We start from the raw sequence: 19,930 nt of genomic DNA on the forward strand, positions 1-19,930 counted from the left end.
GCCCGCTCGCCTGCCCGCCACAATGGACCTACCTGTGTACACTAGATGGATGTGATGGAATGTACTGTCGTCCCTACATTTCAAGAAGAAGTAAGAATTGCAGTTGCAACAAAGCCTTGCTTGCCTACAAAGAGAGCAGCAATTTGGATTTGTTACTATGTTACCTAGAAGAATAACAAACTGTGCAAGGATGGAGGTTGTAGGAGCAAGGAGAAGTTGTCTGTAAAGTTGGTGGATGCCTATTTTCCATTTTGCAGTCCCTTGTCTCCCTCTTGTGGCCTCCTGGAGGCAACTAGCTGTGCAAAAAAAAGACAGCCTGGCGGCCGGCTGTTGCAGTGTTGCCCTCTCAGGCAACACTGAGTGACTGACTGAGCCTCACCGTCTTATATAAAGTTCAGACGGAACTTTGCACGTGTCATAGTGGAGCCCTCAGGATTCCAGAGCCAGCTTTCTGACATCATAATGGGGCCTCAGAGATAAAAGCCTGGGCCCAGGCAGTGTTGGTCAGTGCTGCTCAGCAGGCAGCACTGGACTGGACTGGATTACAGCTGATACAAGGTGTGAAGGAACAAGGGGTGGCTGTGGGCATGCACTTGCTGCCGCTGCCAGTGTTTATCTGCATGGCAGCAGGGCATTTGGGCGTTGCCAGGAAGGCGTTTTTATGTAGATTCCTCCTCTTTCAGCACTGCATTGTGGTGCAAGCAAAAGAAGCAAATCCTGTCTGGCTTCCTCTCCGGCCTTTATTCACCTCCCGTGTAGCTGTGAGTGTGTGAGCCTGCAGGGCCCCATGGAATTGCCTAGAAGTAGGCTGAATCGCTGCAAGGGCTGAACAGCAGTATCGGGCAGGCTCGGGCAACGCGCGGCCCGTTCGGGTTATCGCTTCTCGGCCTTTTGGCTAAGATCAAGTGTAGTATCTGTTCTTATCAGTTTAATATCTGATACGTCCCCTATCTGGGGACCATATATTAAATGGATTTTTAGAACAGGGAGATGGAAATAGAGCTTGCTCTGTCCACTCCACGCATTGACCTGGTATTGCAGTATTTCCAGGACCGGTGCACCCTTTCCTTATGTGTTGACTAAAAGCAGATTCCAAAAGTGTTTTTTGTCTTTGCTATTGTTTCTGTCTTTCTGAAGGGATCTCCCCTTTTAATCCCATTATTTCAACACCTGTTGGACAATGCATGAGTGATAATGAGCTCATTGATTAAATGCAATTAATGAATAGATTGCCACCTCTTGTTGTGTGTCGTCTGTGTTTCTGTGTTTCCGGCATTTCACATTGGAACACCTCATTCACCTTCCTTGTCTTCTCTCCGCCCTCCCTTTTAGGTAAGTTAAAGAGCTGCACCTGAGCCAGCCACTGATTGATTGATTGATTGATTGATTGATTGATTGATTGATTGATTGATTGATTGATTGATGCAGCACAACAGTCAAATAGTGGAGTGGAGTAGGGGAACAGCAAACAGCCAATAAAGCAGCCCGCCCGCTCGCCTGCCCGCCACAATGGACCTACCTGTGTACACTAGATGGATGTGATGGAATGTACTGTCGTCCCTACATTTCAAGAAGAAGTAAGAATTGCAGTTGCAACAAAGCCTTGCTTGCCTACAAAGAGAGCAGCAATTTGGATTTGTTACTATGTTACCTAGAAGAATAACAAACTGTGCAAGGATGGAGGTTGTAGGAGCAAGGAGAAGTTGTCTGTAAAGTTGGTGGATGCCTATTTTCCATTTTGCAGTCCCTTGTCTCCCTCTTGTGGCCTCCTGGAGGCAACTAGCTGTGCAAAAAAAAGACAGCCTGGCGGCCGGCTGTTGCAGTGTTGCCCTCTCAGGCAACACTGAGTGACTGACTGAGCCTCACCGTCTTATATAAAGTTCAGACGGAACTTTGCACGTGTCATAGTGGAGCCCTCAGGATTCCAGAGCCAGCTTTCTGACATCATAATGGGGCCTCAGAGATAAAAGCCTGGGCCCAGGCAGTGTTGGTCAGTGCTGCTCAGCAGGCAGCACTGGACTGGACTGGATTACAGCTGATACAAGGTGTGAAGGAACAAGGGGTGGCTGTGGGCATGCACTTGCTGCCGCTGCCAGTGTTTATCTGCATGGCAGCAGGGCATTTGGGCGTTGCCAGGAAGGCGTTTTTATGTAGATTCCTCCTCTTTCAGCACTGCATTGTGGTGCAAGCAAAAGAAGCAAATCCTGTCTGGCTTCCTCTCCGGCCTTTATTCACCTCCCGTGTAGCTGTGAGTGTGTGAGCCTGCAGGGCCCCATGGAATTGCCTAGAAGTAGGCTGAATCGCTGCAAGGGCTGAACAGCAGTATCGGGCAGGCTCGGGCAACGCGCGGCCCGTTCGGGTTATCGCTTCTCGGCCTTTTGGCTAAGATCAAGTGTAGTATCTGTTCTTATCAGTTTAATATCTGATACGTCCCCTATCTGGGGACCATATATTAAATGGATTTTTAGAACAGGGAGATGGAAATAGAGCTTGCTCTGTCCACTCCACGCATTGACCTGGTATTGCAGTATTTCCAGGACCGGTGCACCCTTTCCTTATGTGTTGACTAAAAGCAGATTCCAAAAGTGTTTTTTGTCTTTGCTATTGTTTCTGTCTTTCTGAAGGGATCTCCCCTTTTAATCCCATTATTTCAACACCTGTTGGACAATGCATGAGTGATAATGAGCTCATTGATTAAATGCAATTAATGAATAGATTGCCACCTCTTGTTGTGTGTCGTCTGTGTTTCTGTGTTTCCGGCATTTCACATTGGAACACCTCATTCACCTTCCTTGTCTTCTCTCCGCCCTCCCTTTTAGGTAAGTTAAAGAGCTGCACCTGAGCCAGCCACTTGATTGATTGATTGATTGATTGATTGATTGATTGATTGATGCAGCACAACAGTCAAATAGTGGAGTGGAGTAGGGGAACAGCAAACAGCCAATAAAGCAGCCCGCCCGCTCGCCTGCCCGCCACAATGGACCTACCTGTGTACACTAGATGGATGTGATGGAATGTACTGTCGTCCCTACATTTCAAGAAGAAGTAAGAATTGCAGTTGCAACAAAGCCTTGCTTGCCTACAAAGAGAGCAGCAATTTGGATTTGTTACTATGTTACCTAGAAGAATAACAAACTGTGCAAGGATGGAGGTTGTAGGAGCAAGGAGAAGTTGTCTGTAAAGTTGGTGGATGCCTATTTTCCATTTTGCAGTCCCTTGTCTCCCTCTTGTGGCCTCCTGGAGGCAACTAGCTGTGCAAAAAAAAGACAGCCTGGCGGCCGGCTGTTGCAGTGTTGCCCTCTCAGGCAACACTGAGTGACTGACTGAGCCTCACCGTCTTATATAAAGTTCAGACGGAACTTTGCACGTGTCATAGTGGAGCCCTCAGGATTCCAGAGCCAGCTTTCTGACATCATAATGGGGCCTCAGAGATAAAAGCCTGGGCCCAGGCAGTGTTGGTCAGTGCTGCTCAGCAGGCAGCACTGGACTGGACTGGATTACAGCTGATACAAGGTGTGAAGGAACAAGGGGTGGCTGTGGGCATGCACTTGCTGCCGCTGCCAGTGTTTATCTGCATGGCAGCAGGGCATTTGGGCGTTGCCAGGAAGGCGTTTTTATGTAGATTCCTCCTCTTTCAGCACTGCATTGTGGTGCAAGCAAAAGAAGCAAATCCTGTCTGGCTTCCTCTCCGGCCTTTATTCACCTCCCGTGTAGCTGTGAGTGTGTGAGCCTGCAGGGCCCCATGGAATTGCCTAGAAGTAGGCTGAATCGCTGCAAGGGCTGAACAGCAGTATCGGGCAGGCTCGGGCAACGCGCGGCCCGTTCGGGTTATCGCTTCTCGGCCTTTTGGCTAAGATCAAGTGTAGTATCTGTTCTTATCAGTTTAATATCTGATACGTCCCCTATCTGGGGACCATATATTAAATGGATTTTTAGAACAGGGAGATGGAAATAGAGCTTGCTCTGTCCACTCCACGCATTGACCTGGTATTGCAGTATTTCCAGGACCGGTGCACCCTTTCCTTATGTGTTGACTAAAAGCAGATTCCAAAAGTGTTTTTTGTCTTTGCTATTGTTTCTGTCTTTCTGAAGGGATCTCCCCTTTTAATCCCATTATTTCAACACCTGTTGGACAATGCATGAGTGATAATGAGCTCATTGATTAAATGCAATTAATGAATAGATTGCCACCTCTTGTTGTGTGTCGTCTGTGTTTCTGTGTTTCCGGCATTTCACATTGGAACACCTCATTCACCTTCCTTGTCTTCTCTCCGCCCTCCCTTTTAGGTAAGTTAAAGAGCTGCACCTGAGCCAGCCACTGATTGATTGATTGATTGATTGATTGATTGATTGATTGATTGATTGATTGATTGATGCAGCACAACAGTCAAATAGTGGAGTGGAGTAGGGGAACAGCAAACAGCCAATAAAGCAGCCCGCCCGCTCGCCTGCCCGCCACAATGGACCTACCTGTGTACACTAGATGGATGTGATGGAATGTACTGTCGTCCCTACATTTCAAGAAGAAGTAAGAATTGCAGTTGCAACAAAGCCTTGCTTGCCTACAAAGAGAGCAGCAATTTGGATTTGTTACTATGTTACCTAGAAGAATAACAAACTGTGCAAGGATGGAGGTTGTAGGAGCAAGGAGAAGTTGTCTGTAAAGTTGGTGGATGCCTATTTTCCATTTTGCAGTCCCTTGTCTCCCTCTTGTGGCCTCCTGGAGGCAACTAGCTGTGCAAAAAAAAGACAGCCTGGCGGCCGGCTGTTGCAGTGTTGCCCTCTCAGGCAACACTGAGTGACTGACTGAGCCTCACCGTCTTATATAAAGTTCAGACGGAACTTTGCACGTGTCATAGTGGAGCCCTCAGGATTCCAGAGCCAGCTTTCTGACATCATAATGGGGCCTCAGAGATAAAAGCCTGGGCCCAGGCAGTGTTGGTCAGTGCTGCTCAGCAGGCAGCACTGGACTGGACTGGATTACAGCTGATACAAGGTGTGAAGGAACAAGGGGTGGCTGTGGGCATGCACTTGCTGCCGCTGCCAGTGTTTATCTGCATGGCAGCAGGGCATTTGGGCGTTGCCAGGAAGGCGTTTTTATGTAGATTCCTCCTCTTTCAGCACTGCATTGTGGTGCAAGCAAAAGAAGCAAATCCTGTCTGGCTTCCTCTCCGGCCTTTATTCACCTCCCGTGTAGCTGTGAGTGTGTGAGCCTGCAGGGCCCCATGGAATTGCCTAGAAGTAGGCTGAATCGCTGCAAGGGCTGAACAGCAGTATCGGGCAGGCTCGGGCAACGCGCGGCCCGTTCGGGTTATCGCTTCTCTGCCTTTTGGCTAAGATCAAGTGTAGTATCTGTTCTTATCAGTTTAATATCTGATACGTCCCCTATCTGGGGACCATATATTAAATGGATTTTTAGAACAGGGAGATGGAAATAGAGCTTGCTCTGTCCACTCCACGCATTGACCTGGTATTGCAGTATTTCCAGGACCGGTGCACCCTTTCCTTATGTGTTGACTAAAAGCAGATTCCAAAAGTGTTTTTTGTCTTTGCTATTGTTTCTGTCTTTCTGAAGGGATCTCCCCTTTTAATCCCATTATTTCAACACCTGTTGGACAATGCATGAGTGATAATGAGCTCATTGATTAAATGCAATTAATGAATAGATTGCCACCTCTTGTTGTGTGTCGTCTGTGTTTCTGTGTTTCCGGCATTTCACATTGGAACACCTCATTCACCTTCCTTGTCTTCTCTCCGCCCTCCCTTTTAGGTAAGTTAAAGAGCTGCACCTGAGCCAGCCACTGATTGATTGATTGATTGATTGATTGATTGATTGATTGATTGATTGATTGATTGTGATGCAGCACAACAGTCAAATAGTGGAGTGGAGTAGGGGAACAGCAAACAGCCAATAAAGCAGCCCGCCCGCTCGCCTGCCCGCCACAATGGACCTACCTGTGTACACTAGATGGATGTGATGGAATGTACTGTCGTCCCTACATTTCAAGAAGAAGTAAGAATTGCAGTTGCAACAAAGCCTTGCTTGCCTACAAAGAGAGCAGCAATTTGGATTTGTTACTATGTTACCTAGAAGAATAACAAACTGTGCAAGGATGGAGGTTGTAGGAGCAAGGAGAAGTTGTCTGTAAAGTTGGTGGATGCCTATTTTCCATTTTGCAGTCCCTTGTCTCCCTCTTGTGGCCTCCTGGAGGCAACTAGCTGTGCAAAAAAAAGACAGCCTGGCGGCCGGCTGTTGCAGTGTTGCCCTCTCAGGCAACACTGAGTGACTGACTGAGCCTCACCGTCTTATATAAAGTTCAGACGGAACTTTGCACGTGTCATAGTGGAGCCCTCAGGATTCCAGAGCCAGCTTTCTGACATCATAATGGGGCCTCAGAGATAAAAGCCTGGGCCCAGGCAGTGTTGGTCAGTGCTGCTCAGCAGGCAGCACTGGACTGGACTGGATTACAGCTGATACAAGGTGTGAAGGAACAAGGGGTGGCTGTGGGCATGCACTTGCTGCCGCTGCCAGTGTTTATCTGCATGGCAGCAGGGCATTTGGGCGTTGCCAGGAAGGCGTTTTTATGTAGATTCCTCCTCTTTCAGCACTGCATTGTGGTGCAAGCAAAAGAAGCAAATCCTGTCTGGCTTCCTCTCCGGCCTTTATTCACCTCCCGTGTAGCTGTGAGTGTGTGAGCCTGCAGGGCCCCATGGAATTGCCTAGAAGTAGGCTGAATCGCTGCAAGGGCTGAACAGCAGTATCGGGCAGGCTCGGGCAACGCGCGGCCCGTTCGGGTTATCGCTTCTCGGCCTTTTGGCTAAGATCAAGTGTAGTATCTGTTCTTATCAGTTTAATATCTGATACGTCCCCTATCTGGGGACCATATATTAAATGGATTTTTAGAACAGGGAGATGGAAATAGAGCTTGCTCTGTCCACTCCACGCATTGACCTGGTATTGCAGTATTTCCAGGACCGGTGCACCCTTTCCTTATGTGTTGACTAAAAGCAGATTCCAAAAGTGTTTTTTGTCTTTGCTATTGTTTCTGTCTTTCTGAAGGGATCTCCCCTTTTAATCCCATTATTTCAACACCTGTTGGACAATGCATGAGTGATAATGAGCTCATTGATTAAATGCAATTAATGAATAGATTGCCACCTCTTGTTGTGTGTCGTCTGTGTTTCTGTGTTTCCGGCATTTCACATTGGAACACCTCATTCACCTTCCTTGTCTTCTCTCCGCCCTCCCTTTTAGGTAAGTTAAAGAGCTGCACCTGAGCCAGCCACTGATTGATTGATTGATTGATTGATTGATTGATTGATTGATTGATTGATTGATGCAGCACAACAGTCAAATAGTGGAGTGGAGTAGGGGAACAGCAAACAGCCAATAAAGCAGCCCGCCCGCTCGCCTGCCCGCCACAATGGACCTACCTGTGTACACTAGATGGATGTGATGGAATGTACTGTCGTCCCTACATTTCAAGAAGAAGTAAGAATTGCAGTTGCAACAAAGCCTTGCTTGCCTACAAAGAGAGCAGCAATTTGGATTTGTTACTATGTTACCTAGAAGAATAACAAACTGTGCAAGGATGGAGGTTGTAGGAGCAAGGAGAAGTTGTCTGTAAAGTTGGTGGATGCCTATTTTCCATTTTGCAGTCCCTTGTCTCCCTCTTGTGGCCTCCTGGAGGCAACTAGCTGTGCAAAAAAAAGACAGCCTGGCGGCCGGCTGTTGCAGTGTTGCCCTCTCAGGCAACACTGAGTGACTGACTGAGCCTCACCGTCTTATATAAAGTTCAGACGGAACTTTGCACGTGTCATAGTGGAGCCCTCAGGATTCCAGAGCCAGCTTTCTGACATCATAATGGGGCCTCAGAGATAAAAGCCTGGGCCCAGGCAGTGTTGGTCAGTGCTGCTCAGCAGGCAGCACTGGACTGGACTGGATTACAGCTGATACAAGGTGTGAAGGAACAAGGGGTGGCTGTGGGCATGCACTTGCTGCCGCTGCCAGTGTTTATCTGCATGGCAGCAGGGCATTTGGGCGTTGCCAGGAAGGCGTTTTTATGTAGATTCCTCCTCTTTCAGCACTGCATTGTGGTGCAAGCAAAAGAAGCAAATCCTGTCTGGCTTCCTCTCCGGCCTTTATTCACCTCCCGTGTAGCTGTGAGTGTGTGAGCCTGCAGGGCCCCATGGAATTGCCTAGAAGTAGGCTGAATCGCTGCAAGGGCTGAACAGCAGTATCGGGCAGGCTCGGGCAACGCGCGGCCCGTTCGGGTTATCGCTTCTCGGCCTTTTGGCTAAGATCAAGTGTAGTATCTGTTCTTATCAGTTTAATATCTGATACGTCCCCTATCTGGGGACCATATATTAAATGGATTTTTAGAACAGGGAGATGGAAATAGAGCTTGCTCTGTCCACTCCACGCATTGACCTGGTATTGCAGTATTTCCAGGACCGGTGCACCCTTTCCTTATGTGTTGACTAAAAGCAGATTCCAAAAGTGTTTTTTGTCTTTGCTATTGTTTCTGTCTTTCTGAAGGGATCTCCCCTTTTAATCCCATTATTTCAACACCTGTTGGACAATGCATGAGTGATAATGAGCTCATTGATTAAATGCAATTAATGAATAGATTGCCACCTCTTGTTGTGTGTCGTCTGTGTTTCTGTGTTTCCGGCATTTCACATTGGAACACCTCATTCACCTTCCTTGTCTTCTCTCCGCCCTCCCTTTTAGGTAAGTTAAAGAGCTGCACCTGAGCCAGCCACTGATTGATTGATTGATTGATTGATTGATTGATTGATTGATTGATTGATTGATTGATTGATGCAGCACAACAGTCAAATAGTGGAGTGGAGTAGGGGAACAGCAAACAGCCAATAAAGCAGCCCGCCCGCTCGCCTGCCCGCCACAATGGACCTACCTGTGTACACTAGATGGATGTGATGGAATGTACTGTCGTCCCTACATTTCAAGAAGAAGTAAGAATTGCAGTTGCAACAAAGCCTTGCTTGCCTACAAAGAGAGCAGCAATTTGGATTTGTTACTATGTTACCTAGAAGAATAACAAACTGTGCAAGGATGGAGGTTGTAGGAGCAAGGAGAAGTTGTCTGTAAAGTTGGTGGATGCCTATTTTCCATTTTGCAGTCCCTTGTCTCCCTCTTGTGGCCTCCTGGAGGCAACTAGCTGTGCAAAAAAAAGACAGCCTGGCGGCCGGCTGTTGCAGTGTTGCCCTCTCAGGCAACACTGAGTGACTGACTGAGCCTCACCGTCTTATATAAAGTTCAGACGGAACTTTGCACGTGTCATAGTGGAGCCCTCAGGATTCCAGAGCCAGCTTTCTGACATCATAATGGGGCCTCAGAGATAAAAGCCTGGGCCCAGGCAGTGTTGGTCAGTGCTGCTCAGCAGGCAGCACTGGACTGGACTGGATTACAGCTGATACAAGGTGTGAAGGAACAAGGGGTGGCTGTGGGCATGCACTTGCTGCCGCTGCCAGTGTTTATCTGCATGGCAGCAGGGCATTTGGGCGTTGCCAGGAAGGCGTTTTTATGTAGATTCCTCCTCTTTCAGCACTGCATTGTGGTGCAAGCAAAAGAAGCAAATCCTGTCTGGCTTCCTCTCCGGCCTTTATTCACCTCCCGTGTAGCTGTGAGTGTGTGAGCCTGCAGGGCCCCATGGAATTGCCTAGAAGTAGGCTGAATCGCTGCAAGGGCTGAACAGCAGTATCGGGCAGGCTCGGGCAACGCGCGGCCCGTTCGGGTTATCGCTTCTCGGCCTTTTGGCTAAGATCAAGTGTAGTATCTGTTCTTATCAGTTTAATATCTGATACGTCCCCTATCTGGGGACCATATATTAAATGGATTTTTAGAACAGGGAGATGGAAATAGAGCTTGCTCTGTCCACTCCACGCATTGACCTGGTATTGCAGTATTTCCAGGACCGGTGCACCCTTTCCTTATGTGTTGACTAAAAGCAGATTCCAAAAGTGTTTTTTGTCTTTGCTATTGTTTCTGTCTTTCTGAAGGGATCTCCCCTTTTAATCCCATTATTTCAACACCTGTTGGACAATGCATGAGTGATAATGAGCTCATTGATTAAATGCAATTAATGAATAGATTGCCACCTCTTGTTGTGTGTCGTCTGTGTTTCTGTGTTTCCGGCATTTCACATTGGAACACCTCATTCACCTTCCTTGTCTTCTCTCCGCCCTCCCTTTTAGGTAAGTTAAAGAGCTGCACCTGAGCCAGCCACTGATTGATTGATTGATTGATTGATTGATTGATTGATTGATTGATTGATGCAGCACAACAGTCAAATAGTGGAGTGGAGTAGGGGAACAGCAAACAGCCAATAAAGCAGCCCGCCCGCTCGCCTGCCCGCCACAATGGACCTACCTGTGTACACTAGATGGATGTGATGGAATGTACTGTCGTCCCTACATTTCAAGAAGAAGTAAGAATTGCAGTTGCAACAAAGCCTTGCTTGCCTACAAAGAGAGCAGCAATTTGGATTTGTTACTATGTTACCTAGAAGAATAACAAACTGTGCAAGGATGGAGGTTGTAGGAGCAAGGAGAAGTTGTCTGTAAAGTTGGTGGATGCCTATTTTCCATTTTGCAGTCCCTTGTCTCCCTCTTGTGGCCTCCTGGAGGCAACTAGCTGTGCAAAAAAAAGACAGCCTGGCGGCCGGCTGTTGCAGTGTTGCCCTCTCAGGCAACACTGAGTGACTGACTGAGCCTCACCGTCTTATATAAAGTTCAGACGGAACTTTGCACGTGTCATAGTGGAGCCCTCAGGATTCCAGAGCCAGCTTTCTGACATCATAATGGGGCCTCAGAGATAAAAGCCTGGGCCCAGGCAGTGTTGGTCAGTGCTGCTCAGCAGGCAGCACTGGACTGGACTGGATTACAGCTGATACAAGGTGTGAAGGAACAAGGGGTGGCTGTGGGCATGCACTTGCTGCCGCTGCCAGTGTTTATCTGCATGGCAGCAGGGCATTTGGGCGTTGCCAGGAAGGCGTTTTTATGTAGATTCCTCCTCTTTCAGCACTGCATTGTGGTGCAAGCAAAAGAAGCAAATCCTGTCTGGCTTCCTCTCCGGCCTTTATTCACCTCCCGTGTAGCTGTGAGTGTGTGAGCCTGCAGGGCCCCATGGAATTGCCTAGAAGTAGGCTGAATCGCTGCAAGGGCTGAACAGCAGTATCGGGCAGGCTCGGGCAACGCGCGGCCCGTTCGGGTTATCGCTTCTCGGCCTTTTGGCTAAGATCAAGTGTAGTATCTGTTCTTATCAGTTTAATATCTGATACGTCCCCTATCTGGGGACCATATATTAAATGGATTTTTAGAACAGGGAGATGGAAATAGAGCTTGCTCTGTCCACTCCACGCATTGACCTGGTATTGCAGTATTTCCAGGACCGGTGCACCCTTTCCTTATGTGTTGACTAAAAGCAGATTCCAAAAGTGTTTTTTGTCTTTGCTATTGTTTCTGTCTTTCTGAAGGGATCTCCCCTTTTAATCCCATTATTTCAACACCTGTTGGACAATGCATGAGTGATAATGAGCTCATTGATTAAATGCAATTAATGAATAGATTGCCACCTCTTGTTGTGTGTCGTCTGTGTTTCTGTGTTTCCGGCATTTCACATTGGAACACCTCATTCACCTTCCTTGTCTTCTCTCCGCCCTCCCTTTTAGGTAAGTTAAAGAGCTGCACCTGAGCCAGCCACTGATTGATTGATTGATTGATTGATTGATTGATTGATTGATTGATTGATTGATTGATTGATGCAGCACAACAGTCAAATAGTGGAGTGGAGTAGGGGAACAGCAAACAGCCAATAAAGCAGCCCGCCCGCTCGCCTGCCCGCCACAATGGACCTACCTGTGTACACTAGATGGATGTGATGGAATGCGTCCCTACATTTCAAGAAGAAGTAAGAATTGCAGTTGCAACAAAGCCTTGCTTGCCTACAAAGAGAGCAGCAATTTGGATTTGTTACTATGTTACCTAGAAGAATAACAAACTGTGCAAGGATGGAGGTTGTAGGAGCAAGGAGAAGTTGTCTGTAAAGTTGGTGGATGCCTATTTTCCATTTTGCAGTCCCTTGTCTCCCTCTTGTGGCCTCCTGGAGGCAACTAGCTGTGCAAAAAAAAGACAGCCTGGCGGCCGGCTGTTGCAGTGTTGCCCTCTCAGGCAACACTGAGTGACTGACTGAGCCTCACCGTCTTATATAAAGTTCAGACGGAACTTTGCACGTGTCATAGTGGAGCCCTCAGGATTCCAGAGCCAGCTTTCTGACATCATAATGGGGCCTCAGAGATAAAAGCCTGGGCCCAGGCAGTGTTGGTCAGTGCTGCTCAGCAGGCAGCACTGGACTGGACTGGATTACAGCTGATACAAGGTGTGAAGGAACAAGGGGTGGCTGTGGGCATGCACTTGCTGCCGCTGCCAGTGTTTATCTGCATGGCAGCAGGGCATTTGGGCGTTGCCAGGAAGGCATTTTTATGTAGATTCCTCCTCTTTCAGCACTGCATTGTGGTGCAAGCAAAAGAAGCAAATCCTGTCTGGCTTCCTCTCCGGCCTTTATTCACCTCCCGTGTAGCTGTGAGTGTGTGAGCCTGCAGGGCCCCATGGAATTGCCTAGAAGTAGGCTGAATCGCTGCAAGGTCTGAACAGCAGTATCGGGCAGGCTCGGGCAACGCGCGGCCCGTTCGGGTTATCGCTTCTCGGCCTTTTGGCTAAGATCAAGTGTAGTATCTGTTCTTATCAGTTTAATATCTGATACGTCCCCTATCTGGGGACCATATATTAAATGGATTTTTAGAACAGGGAGATGGAAATAGAGCTTGCTCTGTCCACTCCACGCATTGACCTGGTATTGCAGTATTTCCAGGACCGGTGCACCCTTTCCTTATGTGTTGACTAAAAGCAGATTCCAAAAGTGTTTTTTGTCTTTGCTATTGTTTCTGTCTTTCTGAAGGGATCTCCCCTTTTAATCCCATTATTTCAACACCTGTTGGACAATGCATGAGTGATAATGAGATCATTGATTAAATGCAATTAATGAATAGATTGCCACCTCTTGTTGTGTGTCGTCTGTGTTTCTGTGTTTCCGGCATTTCACATTGGAACACCTCATTCACCTTCCTTGTCTTCTCTCCCGCCCTCCCTTTTAGGTAAGTTAAAGAGCTGCACCTGAGCCAGCCACTGATTGATTGATTGATTGATTGATTGATTGATTGATTGATTGATGCAGCACAACAGTCAAATAGTGGAGTGGAGTAGGGGAACAGCAAACAGCCAATAAAGCAGCCCGCCCGCTCGCCTGCCCGCCACAATGGACCTACCTGTGTACACTAGATGGATGTGATGGAATGTACTGTCGTCCCTACATTTCAAGAAGAAGTAAGAATTGCAGTTGCAACAAAGCCTTGCATGCTACAAAGAGAGCAGCAATTTGGATTTGTTACTATGTTACCTAGAAGAATAACAAACTGTGCAAGGATGGAGGTTGTAGGAGCAAGGAGAAGTTGTCTGTAAAGTTGGTGGATGCCTATTTTCCATTTTGCAGTCCCTTGTCTCCCTCTTGTGGCCTCCTGGAGGCAACTAGCTGTGCAAAAAAAAAGACAGCCTGGCGGCCGGCTGTTGCAGTGTTGCCCTCTCAGGCAACACTGAGTGACTGACTGAGCCTCACCGTCTTATATAAAGTTCAGAGGAACTTTGCACGTGTCATAGTGGAGCCCTCAGGATTCCAGAGCCAGCTTTCTGACATCATAATGGGGCCTCAGAGATAAAAGCCTGGGCCCAGGCAGTGTTGGTCAGTGCTGCTCAGAGGGCAGCACTGGACTGGACTGGATTACAGCTGATACAAGGTGTGAAGGAACAAGGGGTGGCTGTGGGCATGCACTTGCTGCCGCTGCCAGTGTTTATCTGCATGGCAGCAGGGCATTTGGGCGTTGCCAGGAAGGCGTTTTTATGTAGATTCCTCCTCTTTCAGCACTGCATTGTGGTGCAAGCAAAAGAAGCAAATCCTGTCTGGCTTCCTCTCCGGCCTTTATTCACCTCCCGTGTAGCTGTGAGTGTGTGAGCCTGCAGGGCCCCATGGAATTGCCTAGAAGTAGGCTGAATCGCTGCAAGGGCTGAACAGCAGTATCGGGCAGGCTCGGGCAACGCGCGGCCCGTTCGGGTTATCGCTTCTCGGCCTTTTGGCTAAGATCAAGTGTAGTATCTGTTCTTATCAGTTTAATATCTGATACGTCCCCTATCTGGGGACCATATATTAAATGGATTTTTAGAACAGGGAGATGGAAATAGAGCTTGCTCTGTCCACTCCACGCATTGACCTGGTATTGCAGTATTTCCAGGACCGGTGCACCCTTTCCTTATGTGTTGACTAAAAGCAGATTCCAAAAGTGTTTTTTGTCTTTGCTATTGTTTCTGTCTTTCTGAAGGGATCTCCCCTTTTAATCCCATTATTTCAACACCTGTTGGACAATGCATGAGTGATAATGAGCTCATTGATTAAATGCAATTAATGAATAGATTGCCACCTCTTGTTGTGTGTCGTCTGTGTTTCTGTGTTTCCGGCATTTCACATTGGAACACCTCATTCACCTTCCTTGTCTTCTCTCCGCCCTCCCTTTTAGGTAAGTTAAAGAGCTGCACCTGAGCCAGCCACTGATTGATTGATTGATTGATTGATTGATTGATTGATTGATGATTGATTGATGAGCAGCACAACAGTCAAATAGTGGAGTGGAGTAGGGGAACAGCAAACAGCCAATAAAGCAGCCCGCCCGCTCGCCTGCCCGCCACAATGGACCTACCTGTGTACACTAGATGGATGTGATGGAATGTACTGTCGTCCCTACATTTCAAGAAGAAGTAAGAATTGCAGTTGCAACAAAGCCTTGCTTGCCTACAAAGAGAGCAGCAATTTGGATTTGTTACTATGTTACCTAGAAGAATAACAAACTGTGCAAGGATGGAGGTTGTAGGAGCAAGGAGAAGTTGTCTGTAAAGTTGGTGGATGCCTATTTTCCATTTTGCAGTCCCTTGTCTCCCTCTTGTGGCCTCCTGGAGGCAACTAGCTGTGCAAAAAAAAGACAGCCTGGCGGCCGGCTGTTGCAGTGTTGCCCTCTCAGGCAACACTGAGTGACTGACTGAGCCTCACCGTCTTATATAAAGTTCAGACGGAACTTTGCACGTGTCATAGTGGAGCCCTCAGGATTCCAGAGCCAGCTTTCTGACATCATAATGGGGCCTCAGAGATAAAAGCCTGGGGCCCAGGCAGTGTTGGTCAGTGCTGCTCAGCAGGCAGCACTGGACTGGACTGGATTACAGCTGATACAAGGTGTGAAGGAACAAGGGGTGGCTGTGGGCATGCACTTGCTGCCGCTGCCAGTGTTTATCTGCATGGCAGCAGGGCATTTGGGCGTTGCCAGGAAGGCGTTTTTATGTAGATTCCTCCTCCTTTCAGCACTGCATTGTGGTGCAAGCAAAAGAAGCAAATCCTGTCTGGCTTCCTCTCCGGCCTTTATTCACCTCCCGTGTAGCTGTGAGTGTGTGAGCCTGCAGGGCCCCATGGAATTGCCTAGAAGTAGGCTGAATCGCTGCAAGGGCTGAACAGCAGTATCGGGCAGGCTCGGGCAACGCGCGGCCCGTTCGGGTTATCGCTTCTCGGCCTTTTGGCTAAGATCAAGTGTAGTATCTGTTCTTATCAGTTTAATATCTGATACGTCCCCTATCTGGGGACCATATATTAAATGGATTTTTAGAACAGGGAGATGGAAATAGAGCTTGCTCTGTCCACTCCACGCATTGACCTGGTATTGCAGTATTTCCAGGACCGGTGCACCCTTTCCTTATGTGTTGACTAAAAGCAGATTCCAAAAGTGTTTTTTGTCTTTGCTATTGTTTCTGTCTTTCTGAAGGGATCTCCCCTTTTAATCCCATCATTTCAACACCTGTTGGACAATGCATGAGTGATAATGAGCTCATTGATTAAATGCAATTAATGAATAGATTGCCACCTCTTGTTGTGTGTCGTCTGTGTTTCTGTGTTTCCGGCATTTCACATTGGAACACCTCATTCACCTTCCTTGTCTTCTCTCCGCCCTCCCTTTTAGGTAAGTTAAAGAGCTGCACCTGAGCCAGCCACTGATTGATGATTGATTGATTGATTGATTGATTGATTGATTGATTGATTGATGCAGCACAACAGTCAAATAGTGGAGTGGAGTAGGGGAACAGCAAACAGCCAATAAAGCAGCCCGCCCGCTCGCCTGCCCGCCACAATGGACCTACCTGTGTACACTAGATGGATGTGATGGAATGTACTGTCGTCCCTACATTTCAAGAAGAAGTAAGAATTGCAGTTGCAACAAAGCCTTGCTTGCCTACAAAGAGAGCAGCAATTTGGATTTGTTACTATGTTACCTAGAAGAATAACAAACTGTGCAAGGATGGAGGTTGTAGGAGCAAGGAGAAGTTGTCTGTAAAGTTGGTGGATGCCTATTTTCCATTTTGCAGTCCCTTGTCTCCCTCTTGTGGCCTCCTGGAGGCAACTAGCTGTGCAAAAAAAAGACAGCCTGGCGGCCGGCTGTTGCAGTGTTGCCCTCTCAGGCAACACTGAGTGACTGACATGAGCCTCACCGTCTTATATAAAGTTCAGACGGAACTTTGCACGTGTCATAGTGGAGCCCTCAGGATTCCAGAGCCAGCTTTCTGACATCATAATGGGGCCTCAGAGATAAAAGCCTGGGCCCAGGCAGTGTTGGTCAGTGCTGCTCAGCAGGCAGCACTGGACTGGACTGGATTACAGCTGATACAAGGTGTGAAGGAACAAGGGGTGGCTGTGGGCATGCACTTGCTGCCGCTGCCAGTGTTTATCTGCATGGCAGCAGGGCATTTGGGCGTTGCCAGGAAGGCGTTTTTATGTAGATTCCTCCTCTTTCAGCACTGCATTGTGGTGCAAGCAAAAGAAGCAAATCCTGTCTGGCTTCCTCTCCGGCCTTTATTCACCTCCCGTGTAGCTGTGAGTGTGTGAGCCTGCAGGGCCCCATGGAATTGCCTAGAAGTAGGCTGAATCGCTGCAAGGGCTGAACAGCAGTATCGGGCAGGCTCGGGCAACGCGCGGCCCGTTCGGGTTATCGCTTCTCGGCCTTTTGGCTAAGATCAAGTGTAGTATCTGTTCTTATCAGTTTAATATCTGATACGTCCCCTATCTGGGGACCATATATTAAATGGATTTTTAGAACAGGGAGATGGAAATAGAGCTTGCTCTGTCCACTCCACGCATTGACCTGGTATTGCAGTATTTCCAGGACCGGTGCACCCTTTCCTTATGTGTTGACTAAAAGCAGATTCCAAAAGTGTTTTTTGTCTTTGCTATTGTTTCTGTCTTTCTGAAGGGATCTCCCCTTTTAATCCCATTATTTCAACACCCTGTTGGACAATGCATGAGTGATAATGAGCTCATTGATTAAATGCAATTAATGAATAGATTGCCACCTCTTGTTGTGTGTCGTCTGTGTTTCTGTGTTTCCGGCATTTACACATTGGAACACCTCATTCACCTTCCTTGTCTTCTCTCCGCCCTCCCTTTTAGGTAAGTTAAAGAGCTGCACCTGAGCAGCCACTGATTGATTGATTGATTGATTGATTGATTGATTGATTGATGCAGCACAACAGTCAAATAGTGGAGTGGAGTAGGGGAACAGCAAACAGCCAATAAAGCAGCCCGCCCGCTCCCCTGCCCGCCACAATGGACCTACCTGTGTACACTAGATGGATGTGATGGAATGTACTGTCGTCCCTACATTTCAAGAAGAAGTAAGAATTGCAGTTGCAACAAAGCCTTGCTTGCCTACAAAGAGAGCAGCAATTTGGATTTGTTACTATGTTACCTAGAAGAATAACAAACTGTGCAAGGATGGAGGTTGTAGGAGCAAGGAGAAGTTGTCTGTAAAGTTGGTGGATGCCTATTTTCCATTTTGCAGTCCCTTGTCTCCCTCTTGTGGCCTCCTGGAGGCAACTAGCTGTGCAAAAAAAAGACAGCCTGGCGGCCGGCTGTTGCAGTGTTGCCCTCTCAGGCAACACTGAGTGACTGACTGAGCCTCACCGTCTTATATAAAGTTCAGACGGAACTTTGCACGTGTCATAGTGGAGCCCTCAGGATTCCAGAGCCAGCTTTCTGACATCATAATGGGGCCTCAGAGATAAAAGCCTGGGCCCAGGCAGTGTTGGTCAGTGCTGCTCAGCAGGCAGCACTGGACTGGACTGGATTACAGCTGATACAAGGTGTGAAGGAACAAGGGGTGGCTGTGGGCATGCACTTGCTGCCGCTGCCAGTGTTTATCTGCATGGCAGCAGGGCATTTGGGCGTTGCCAGGAAGGCGTTTTTATGTAGATTCCTCCTCTTTCAGCACTGCATTGTGGTGCAAGCAAAAGAAGCAAATCCTGTCTGGCTTCCTCTCCGGCCTTTATTCACCTCCCGTGTAGCTGTGAGTGTGTGAGCCTGCAGGGCCCCATGGAATTGCCTAGAAGTAGGCTGAATCGCTGCAAGGGCTGAACAGCAGTATCGGGCAGGCTCGGGCAACGCGCGGCCCGTTCGGGTTATCGCTTCTCGGCCTTTTGGCTAAGATCAAGTGTAGTATCTGTTCTTATCAGTTTAATATCTGATACGTCCCCTATCTGGGGACCATATATTAAATGGATTTTTAGAACAGGGAGATGGAAATAGAGCTTGCTCTGTCCACTCCACGCATTGACCTGGTATTGCAGTATTTCCAGGACCGGTGCACCCTTTCCCTTATGTGTTGACTAAAAGCAGATTCCAAAAGTGTTTTTTGTCTTTGCTATTGTTTCTGTCTTTCTGAAGGGATCTCCCTTTTAATCCCATTATTTCAACACCTGTTGGACAATGCATGAGTGATAATGAGATCATTGATTAAATGCAATTAATGAATAGATTGCCACCTCTTGTTGTGTGTCGTCTGTGTTTCTGTGTTTCCGGCATTTCACATTGGAACACCTCATTCACCTCCTTGTCTTCTCTCCGCCCTCCCTTTTAGGTAAGTTAAAGAGCTGCACCTGAGCCAGCCACTGATTTGATTGATTGATTGATTGATTGATGATTGATTGATTGATTGATTGATTGATTGATGCAGCACAACAGTCAAATAGTGGAGTGGAGTAGGGGAACAGCAAACAGCCAATAAAGCAGCCGCCCGCTCGCCTGCCCGCCACAATGGACCTACCTGTGTACACTAGATGGATGTGATGGAATGTACTGTCGTCCCTACATTTCAAGAAGAAGTAAGAATTGCAGTTGCAACAAAGCCTTGCTTGCCTACAAAGAGAGCAGCAATTTGGATTTGTTACTATGTTACCTAGAAGAATAACAAACTGTGCAAGGATGGAGGTTGTAGGAGCAAGGAGAAGTTGTCTGTAAAGTTGGTGGATGCCTATTTTCCATTTTGCAGTCCCTTGTCTCCCTCTTGTGGCCTCCTGGAGGCAACTAGCTGTGCAAAAAAAAGACAGCCTGGCGGCCGGCTGTTGCAGTGTTGCCCTCTCAGGCAACACTGAGTGACTGACTGAGCCTCACCGTCTTATATAAAGTTCAGACGGAACTTTGCACGTGTCATAGTGGAGCCCTCAGGATTCCAGAGCCAGCTTTCTGACATCATAATGGGGCCTCAGAGATAAAAGCCTGGGCCCAGGCAGTGTTGGTCAGTGCTGCTCAGCAGGCAGCACTGGACTGGACTGGATTACAGCTGATACAAGGTGTGAAGGAACAAGGGGTGGCTGTGGGCATGCACTTGCTGCCGCTGCCAGTGTTTATCTGCATGGCAGCAGGGCATTTGGGCGTTGCCAGGAAGGCGTTTTTATGTAGATTCCTCCTCTTTCAGCACTGCATTGTGGTGCA

General features: G+C 47.9%; 13 non-coding genes across 13 annotated transcripts; all 13 read left to right on the forward strand.

Moving 5' to 3' along the window:
* Positions 1-875: 875 nt before the first annotated feature.
* LOC142687347 (U2 spliceosomal RNA) lies at positions 876-1,066 on the forward strand. Its single transcript, XR_012856582.1, has one exon. It is a non-coding gene; the product is annotated as a U2 spliceosomal RNA (small nuclear RNA).
* Positions 1,067-2,362: 1,296 nt separating this feature from the next.
* LOC142687348 (U2 spliceosomal RNA) lies at positions 2,363-2,553 on the forward strand. The gene has a single exon (XR_012856583.1). It is a non-coding gene; the product is annotated as a U2 spliceosomal RNA (small nuclear RNA).
* Positions 2,554-3,830: 1,277 nt separating this feature from the next.
* LOC142687351 (U2 spliceosomal RNA) lies at positions 3,831-4,021 on the forward strand. The gene has a single exon (XR_012856585.1). It is a non-coding gene; the product is annotated as a U2 spliceosomal RNA (small nuclear RNA).
* A 1,292-nt stretch (positions 4,022-5,313) lies between these two features.
* LOC142687291 (U2 spliceosomal RNA) lies at positions 5,314-5,504 on the forward strand. Its single transcript, XR_012856532.1, has one exon. It is a non-coding gene; the product is annotated as a U2 spliceosomal RNA (small nuclear RNA).
* A 1,294-nt stretch (positions 5,505-6,798) lies between these two features.
* Positions 6,799-6,989, forward strand: LOC142687352 (U2 spliceosomal RNA). Its single transcript, XR_012856586.1, has one exon. It is a non-coding gene; the product is annotated as a U2 spliceosomal RNA (small nuclear RNA).
* Positions 6,990-8,277: 1,288 nt separating this feature from the next.
* Positions 8,278-8,468, forward strand: LOC142687353 (U2 spliceosomal RNA). Its single transcript, XR_012856587.1, has one exon. It is a non-coding gene; the product is annotated as a U2 spliceosomal RNA (small nuclear RNA).
* Positions 8,469-9,764: 1,296 nt separating this feature from the next.
* On the forward strand, positions 9,765-9,955 carry LOC142687354 (U2 spliceosomal RNA). The gene has a single exon (XR_012856588.1). It is a non-coding gene; the product is annotated as a U2 spliceosomal RNA (small nuclear RNA).
* Positions 9,956-11,239: 1,284 nt separating this feature from the next.
* On the forward strand, positions 11,240-11,430 carry LOC142687355 (U2 spliceosomal RNA). Its single transcript, XR_012856589.1, has one exon. It is a non-coding gene; the product is annotated as a U2 spliceosomal RNA (small nuclear RNA).
* Positions 11,431-12,720: 1,290 nt separating this feature from the next.
* Positions 12,721-12,911, forward strand: LOC142687200 (U2 spliceosomal RNA). The gene has a single exon (XR_012856449.1). It is a non-coding gene; the product is annotated as a U2 spliceosomal RNA (small nuclear RNA).
* A 1,280-nt stretch (positions 12,912-14,191) lies between these two features.
* Positions 14,192-14,382, forward strand: LOC142687201 (U2 spliceosomal RNA). Its single transcript, XR_012856450.1, has one exon. It is a non-coding gene; the product is annotated as a U2 spliceosomal RNA (small nuclear RNA).
* A 1,291-nt stretch (positions 14,383-15,673) lies between these two features.
* On the forward strand, positions 15,674-15,864 carry LOC142687202 (U2 spliceosomal RNA). The gene has a single exon (XR_012856451.1). It is a non-coding gene; the product is annotated as a U2 spliceosomal RNA (small nuclear RNA).
* A 1,288-nt stretch (positions 15,865-17,152) lies between these two features.
* Positions 17,153-17,343, forward strand: LOC142687203 (U2 spliceosomal RNA). Its single transcript, XR_012856452.1, has one exon. It is a non-coding gene; the product is annotated as a U2 spliceosomal RNA (small nuclear RNA).
* A 1,277-nt stretch (positions 17,344-18,620) lies between these two features.
* On the forward strand, positions 18,621-18,811 carry LOC142687204 (U2 spliceosomal RNA). The gene has a single exon (XR_012856453.1). It is a non-coding gene; the product is annotated as a U2 spliceosomal RNA (small nuclear RNA).
* Positions 18,812-19,930: the final 1,119 nt, after the last annotated feature.

Source organism: Rhinoderma darwinii (assembly GCF_050947455.1).
Source record: "Rhinoderma darwinii isolate aRhiDar2 chromosome 5 unlocalized genomic scaffold, aRhiDar2.hap1 SUPER_5_unloc_21, whole genome shotgun sequence".
NCBI classification, from domain to species: Eukaryota; Metazoa; Chordata; class Amphibia; order Anura; family Rhinodermatidae; genus Rhinoderma; species Rhinoderma darwinii.